Genomic DNA, 8,023 nt, shown 5'->3' on the forward strand with positions numbered 1-8,023 from the left:
TAAAGATCTCAATTCTATAGAATGCTTTTAATTTTTTTTTTTAATAAAAGATGTTGACATATTTAAATTCTTTGAAAGTTGCTCTCTCCTGGACCACATTTGGAGATAAGGACAAAACTACTCGTTGATTGTAATAAAAATAGAAGCATTTATCAAGAAAAGTAATGTTTGTTTTTACTGAATATTTATATAACTGTGCAGATGAAAACTAAATACAGCTCTTTACAAATTTCCTAATCTGGACGCCTCGGAAGAACTGCAACTTACTGTGATTCCCCCCCCACAGTAGGTGCAATGTTTCAGAGCAGAACTGAGAATCTCAGAGAAAGATTTACCTGCACTACTTATTCTCCAGACTGAAGAAGTCAGCAGGAAAAAGCTTTCACTGAACTTTTGATACACCAGTCCTAGAGCTTCTCCCACAAAGTGTGGCTGCATGGTAGAATTCAGTACACTTTGCTAAAGAGAGAAGAAAATGGGGCAAGTGGGTGGACAGGCTTCCTTGCTTTCTGCTCTTTGTGTGTAGCACTCAATGATATACAGCGTGCAGTTTCTGGTGAATATAGAGTAGCTAAAGTGCTGAAACTGCAAGCAAATTGTTATCATTGGTTTCGTTCACAGTTACGCAGAACTCCGAGATGCATAATTCGCATGTTAGCAGAACAGTGAAAACAATTCTCGGATACCTTTGGCTTCAGTGAGTTACTGGATGCAAAAACACACATACAATTATACTATGACAAAGTATTTTGACTTAAAAGCGCTGCTTCATCTCAGTACCAAATTCGTCCTTATCTCTTCAAAGATTAAGCCTTCTGCCTTTGATTCTATTCACTAGCTATAAAACTTACAGTGACTTCACAGCCAGGAAAAACATTTCTCGCCTTCTTTTCTTGGCTGTGTATTGTGGTTTGCACTACTTCGTCAACACGTCGCTTGAAATTTGTTCTGCAGCTTCCTAAGCTTTCTGTGATCCCTTCCCACCCCAGCCTTCTGTCGGCAGCTCACAAAATACACCACTTGGCTGAATGCACAGTGTGACTGCAATTTTTCTTGCCTAACAGATTCAATGCATGTAAAAGGCTGCGATTTAAATCCTGCGAGTAGTTTAGTAGTTGACACCCAAACTTATTATATTTTTCCATAACCAGTTACGCTATAAAACTCAGTTATCTTCCTCTGCAACGTGCCTCTGCAGCACAAGATACGCTACTTTCAAGTTTATAGATGGAGAAAGGAAAGGTAGAAATTCTGAGTTTTGAATTTAGGGTCAACAAACATCTTAATTTACAAGGCAGAAAAAAAATGCTGCGCATGGACAGGCACAGCTAGGTTTTTTTTGGTGTTTTTATTTTCCTTCGTAATTCAGAGAGCAGCACTGCTGTGAAATAAAATTGCTGGAAAAGAATTGTAGATGCCAGCAGAAAAAAAAAATACACTAAATATCTGTCTTTCTGACTGGTCACATAGTTATTGTCACTACAGCACTAAAACTAAAGTGCAGACCTTCACAACTAGGTTGCTGCTCGTGAGCGCGTATTTTAGCGGAACAAAAGAGTAAATGAACAGGACGCAGAGTCCAAACAGCTTTTTGCCGTGACCTTTGCAATCCGAGGGTGAGGGGAAAGGGGGAGATCACGCAAAGTTCCGTTGTGTGAAGTTGCGATCTACTATGACAATTAACTGCAACCAACTACATGATTAATCATTTTTTTTTTCCAAATATGCCTACTATACCTCAATAGTGCTTTTAGAAGAATTATTCCTGTATTGGATTATTCCTTTCAGCTCTGTTTATTAAGGTTTTCTCATCCAACATGTCCAGACGAAGGGATGTTGGCAGCCGTGACTTTGCAGAGGTTTTAACTGTTACATATTGTTTGGAGTGCTTGGCAGAAAGGTGTTGAAATTCGCATTCCTTTACAAGGCAGAGAATTACAAATTGCTTCAAAATAAACAACACAACTATTATTGCCTGTTACTCGATGGAAAGATCTAATCAACTCTATTGTCAGGCTGTGAGAAAGGAAAACAAAATACTCTTTTAGATCAAATTATCCATTTTCTCTGGAGGGTATTTCCAGTATATCTGTGTAATATGTAAACATCTCCAGAATTTGTATAGCTGGGAGGAAACCACGCTGTTTCTGGTATGTTAGGAGGTAGTTCAGCATCCTGCACGTTTAGGTCTAGCCTTGCTTTTGCAGTGGTTGTTTTGATTAGATTTCTGCACTCGGCTTCCTGACTCGACTCTTTCTGCACACAACTGCCGCCGAAGCGTTCTGTCACACGGGCTTCCTGATTTGTGGCTTTTAAGACTTGGTTGAGGCTGTTACCAAGATTTCCCCTGAGAGACAAAGCAAAACCACTCTCACTTTGCGTGTTACACGGCAGCTCTGAAACAAAGCAAAAAATACAGCCAGCAGTTAGTCAGGCAATTCTTTTCTTCAGTGAGATTTCTGTAACGACAGCTGCTGTTACGGAAAGACGTTCTGAAAAGTTGCTAAAGGCACACGAGCAGGTAACCCGATTCTTTTCATCCACAGCAGAGATGATGACCACGTGCTGTCTGCTGGTGCTGTCTGAAACGATGCTTTGATAGATTTGGGGAATGGGGCTGAGACTCCAGGTTACTGTAGAAGGCTGGATGCCTCTGAGCATGCGCTGTTTCTTTGACCAATGACATTTTTCAGCGAACACCATATCGTTAAGGAAAAAGCATGGAATACTGAGTCATGCGCAGCGTAACACCATCTGTACCAATGCTGACAAGTTTCCCCAGATCTGACCTGCTATACTTCTAGTAAATTAAAGCATCAGTTCTGTAGTGATAGGACAAAGGGTAAGGACTTTAAACTGGAAGAGGGTAGGTTTAGATCAGACATAAGGAAGAAATTATTCACTGTGAGGGTGGTGAGGCACTGGCCCAGGTTGCCCAGAGAAGCTGTGGTTGCCCCATCCCTGGAAGTGTTCAAGGCCAGGTTGGACGGGGCTTTGAGTGACCCGGTCTGGTGGAAGGTGTCCAGGCCAAGGCAGGGGGGGTGGAACTCAGGTCCCTTCCGACCCAAACCATTCTGTGATTTTTTGTACTCACTCCTACTCAAACTGCCCCAAATTAGTCATGACGTTTGATCTTCTACTCCAGAATTCTATTAGGCTGGTTGCCCTGACAGTGCCTCTAAATAACATCATCTCAAATATCCAGGCTTTCTCTTCACTAAACAGGCACTGCTGATTTCCTATTGAGAGTTTCACAGGTCTGCTTTGGATCAAAGCAGGAGCAGGAAGGCTTAAACCTTTTTCAAATCAGCTTTAAATTATAAACGTCTCTTGGTAGATTTGCGTTAAAATTAAGGAAAAGCTCAAAAGCTTTCTGTTTTTAAGAAGAATATATAAGTTATTTGTGAAATATGTAAGAGGACTCAACCCATGCTTACCAGATGGTCAATGACACTCCCTTTCACAAATGCGCTTGCTCCTCCTGTACCGTTCCTGGAGGAATACCTGGGTGACACACAGCTAAGCAGTCAAGCAGAAGGTTATTGCTCTTCAGCAGATCTGACCTACATAGCCAAAGTAAAAACAGTAGTTGCCTTGTCAAGAGCATTGCTGCCAGCATTGACATAATTTTATAGTAAACATATGGGTCTATCTGCTGCCACGTGTGATGCTCCTATCAAGCAGAAGCCTTGTAAAGAAAGAAAGTAAACCTGGTAACTTTTTTGAGGGAGGGGAATGTGGGGAGCGGGGCAATTCCAGACCAATTTTCCTGAACAGTTTGAAATTAATACAGTACCATCAAAGTAACTTGCTCTGCTGTGAGTGTTGAGCTGGGATTTTTAATACTAGCAGGATGAACACGCACATCGCTTGACATTCCAGCTGTATTTTATTTACAAGTTTCCTTTAAACATTATTTTCCCTTAAGGCAGTGCTCTAGAAAGGAAAATGAAATCACAACTGCTTTTTTACCGTAAATCCTGAAAGTTTAAAAGGAGAAGAGGAATGAAAAGCAGTCACAGACAGGCTGGATGCATACAGGAGATGTTTCCAGCGTTCAAAATAAAACAATCTATGGGCATAATAGCTGGCTGGGGTACAGCAGGGTGTGAGATAAGCAATTCGCATGTAGTCTGATAATGAACAAAAGGCATTCAAAACCAGCAAGGAATTATTCTAATGTCCAAGGTTGCTGTAATTTGTGACAGAAGAATTCAAGTCCTTTTTCTCCCCGAGCTAGAACCACCCTGCGTTACCTTCCTGCCTGTTAATTCCACAGTGAATTCCATTTAAAATATTTTGTGAGTCTGTGTTTAAGATACACCAGCTGAAATTCAAATTTTATCCTGAGAAATGTAGCTAGAAAAGCTCAAGTTAAAATTATAGGAGAACAAAAAGTAGTTCAAGAAAATTTGCTCAAGTATTCCCAAGAATATTGCGTTGAAACTGAAATTGTTCCTGTTTAAAAACAACAACCAACAAACCACAAAAACCCAACCCAGTAAGGTCAGAAGTGTACGGTATTGTCCCAGTTTATGGTAAACCTTCTTTCTGCTCAAAATATGGAAACCGATGCTGTGCAACTACGTTTACTGTAACAAGAATTGCCACACTCTCACCGGTAACCTGCCGCTGTGCTTGTGGTTTCACCGACGCCGTGGAAAGGTGGGAGTTAACGTAAGCACACCCTTATCACATCGCTGAATGGCTTTGCCCTCTTATTTAGTATTCAAGTAAAGGATGGAAGCATGAAAACTTCCATCGCTTTTCAACCATTTCCGATTTTCTGTTTTTCTTCTGCTGGAGGTGTAGAATCCTTTATGAAGAATTCCTGCACAGGCAAAAATACCTTTGTGTTTCTTGGCTCAGCGTTGATACATAAATCCCTTAGAAGTGACCTGCATATTCTGAGATATCTGCAAGCCACAGATCAGGTACCGTAGGCAGAGCAAGTTTATTCTGCAAGGAGCTGTCAACATTACGTCTTTTTTTTTTGGTGTGGTTTGTTTTTTCCCCCTTTAATCTGTGGTTATTTTGCATGTATATGAGGACTAGCAGCCTCCCCAGTTCTAGAGCTGTCCTACCACTTTGGAGCACATATATATTTAAATTTGGCATTCCTAAAGTCAACTACCCATTAGCATCAGATGTTTCGCCAATAGGCTACAGTTGCAGGCTGACAACAGAGTTGTGGCAAATTAAAAACCTTTTAGGCTTCATCTGGAAGGTGGACGTGCTGGGAATTGCTCACCACCTTTATCCTGCAGCGTGAGAGCGAGATCCTAGAGCTGCTGTCCTTACGTCACGACTTGGACCATTCACCCCTGAAACAAGCCATTATCACTAGCCATTATCAATGCAAGATTTCAGATGAGCCTTTGGAGCCAAGGCCATAGAAAGCTAGGGAGATTGCTCTTGTTTTGTGGCCATTTGGGCTACTGGAGAACACAACTGTTAAACAAGGTGGACATACGTCTGCTGCGTGTATTTTTATCTCCCCAGCAGTTACTTCAAGGAATGATGCAGTAGATAACTCATATATATATATATATATATTCATAGAGTCACAGAACCGTTTGGGTGGGAAGGGACCTTCAAAGGCCACCCAGTCCAACCCCCCTGCCAGGAGCAGGGACATCTCCAACCAGATCAGGTTGCTCAGAGCCCCGGCCAACCTGGCCTGGAATGTTTCCAGGGATGGGGCATCCACGGCCTCTCTGGGCAACCTGGGACAGTGTCTCACCACCCTCAGTGTAAAGAATTTCTTCCTTATATCTAATCTAAATCTACCTCCCTCTGTTTTGAAACACAGAAGCAACTCATCTTTCCCTTTGCACCAGAGAAAGGATACTCAGGCATCCCAGGAGCATCTGAGCAATTACCAAAACTTCAAAAGCTGTGAGGAAAACCTGCTCTCCTGCCCTGAAGAACTTATTTCTCTGGACTGATGCAAACTCCTGCATTTTCTCACTGCCTTTTGCATTGTCACAGCTCAAGGCGTTCCTCCTTTATCAGCGCCTCTTTCACATCTCTGCTCTGTTCACAGAGGACTCGATTGCTGAGTCACAGAAAAAAAAAGTCAGTCCACGATGCAGTACTTACAAATTTTCCAGAGCGAGCAGAAAGAGCACTAGAGCATCTCAGAGAGAACGAGCTTCGCTTTAGGATTTCTCAAAAGGACCTGAGAGAAAAGTCAAGCAGAGAATAAATCAAGGCACAGCAAAAACTCAGTTCCTCAGTCCTTCACAGCATTTTAAGAGATGGATTGTTTCTGAAAAAAAAAAAAAAATATTACAGCACGGGAAGCAAAAAGGAAACAGATTTGCGCAACAGGATTTCCTGCCAGGAGGCTTCTGAAGCCGGGCGATTTGGTGGCTCTCCTACTTACAGCAGCGTGAGGTTTCTGCCGTTTGTTGAGCTGGCCCTGGGGGCTTACGTTTTCCATTCCTGAGCAGCTGATGCTTTGTAAATTCCTCTCTCATATCCAGGAAATTCACAGCATACTTCCAAAGGCATGCCTGGAGCTGCAGAAAGAGGAAGGAGCCAAGCATATTTTTTTTTTCTGTTGTTTTTCTGAAAGTGAGTAATTCCCATAGTTTTTGGGGAGAGCAGCACGTGACACCCAGCTTCAGATCCGTACCTCTGGATCTCTCCGTGAAAAGCTCAGGGCAATTTTATTTCAACTATTCTGAAAGCGTAACAGAACTTGTCTAGGAAAAGCCATTACCTCTTCCTACAAAACCTCACCTTTACATTCCCAAACTCTCCCACGAGTTCAGCTTTAAGCTGTTGTCTTGAATAACAGAAGAAACCCATTGCTGGCTTTAAAACATATTTTGCTTTAAATTGGTTCAGTTTAGGGCAGGAGAGGCTTATAGAAAAAAACTGTTCACTAGGTTTAGCTGCTCAGTACACACACTGGGAAGGGAATTCTCTTTGAGGAGTCAGTCACAACCTCGTGCTATCTTCCAGAAGACTTTGCTGAGTGACAAAGCCTCCACAAAATAGATTTCACCACCAGCTTCCATCCTGCAGCTCACAGCCTGTCAAGTAAGACATTAGCAGACATCAAAATTGTAATTACAACTCACTTGCTTCAAGTTAATCTTCCAGCACTTGATTAGCGCTATCCTCTTCGGTTCATGACAGAAAAAGACACAAAAGAAAGAAGGAAAAAAAATCCTTCCTGGCCTTGGGCTTTTCTATTTCTACTCCAGTCCTCCCAAATTAACACCTATCAATGGGCACACCTGCAGGAGCTTGCTGATCAGACGTCTCATTGGAATGCTTTTTAACCCTGTGCTTGCCTTATATTCAGCAAAAATTCCAATGATTTATCTCCTTTTCCCCCCTTCTCTTTTATTTAACAGCTATTAAATCTCTCATTCCACACCTCCAATTTTCCGAGTCCAGAAGCAACATGTGATCTCCGCATGCAGCAGTATTTCGATACTCCTTTGTTCACAGTATCTGCAAATAAATAAGTAAAATGAACAAAAAAAGATGTTGTATGAGTATCGGAATGTTGATAAAGATTCTGTAAGAAAAAAAATAAAAACTAGACCCAAGGAAAAGCATAAACAAGAACGTAACACGATAAAAAAATAAGGAATTAATTGGCCAGTTTATGAAAACATGTATTTAACCCTTCAGAGAATGAAACCTAAACTTTACCCTGGTGTAATTTTTAGCATTTTGTCCCAATAACTGAGGGTGGGATGAGGGATGGGGCAGGCGTGTTCTAATCAGGCCTAGGACAAGCTCTTCTGTGCCCAAGGCCACAGCTCCGCAGGGGCTGCGCGGGGTCTGGAGGGCACTGGCACCTTCTGGAGCTTCTGCCAGCTGCTTGGTCCCATCCTACAAGGTCACCTGTACAGCACCAGTTGTGAGCACTGGGAATCCAGCTCCCTAAACCAGTCTGCTCCTCCTTCCCCACCACGGTATTCCTTCCCCATCGCCCAGGGGCACGGGAGAGATGAGGCGGTGCGTGTTTATCCAGGGCTGGAAAACCACCACGGAACGT

General features: G+C 42.4%; 1 long non-coding RNA gene across 2 annotated transcripts; it reads right to left on the reverse strand.

The window, feature by feature from the left end:
- Positions 1 to 272: 272 nt before the first annotated feature.
- Positions 273 to 6,225, reverse strand: LOC147598164 (uncharacterized). Of its 2 annotated transcripts, none has more exons than XR_015260855.1 (3): positions 6,103 to 6,225; positions 3,438 to 3,563; positions 273 to 2,396 (listed from the first exon to the last, which is right to left on the reverse strand). It is a non-coding gene; the product is annotated as an uncharacterized LOC147598164 (long non-coding RNA). The 2 variants fall into 2 exon arrangements; XR_015260856.1 differs by having other exon boundaries at positions 3,438 to 3,547; positions 6,089 to 6,225.
- Positions 6,226 to 8,023: the final 1,798 nt, after the last annotated feature.

Source organism: Chlamydotis macqueenii, chromosome 21 (genome assembly GCF_036417535.1).
Source record: "Chlamydotis macqueenii isolate bChlMac1 chromosome 21, bChlMac1.mat, whole genome shotgun sequence".
In the NCBI taxonomy this organism is placed as follows: Eukaryota; Metazoa; Chordata; class Aves; order Otidiformes; family Otididae; genus Chlamydotis; species Chlamydotis macqueenii.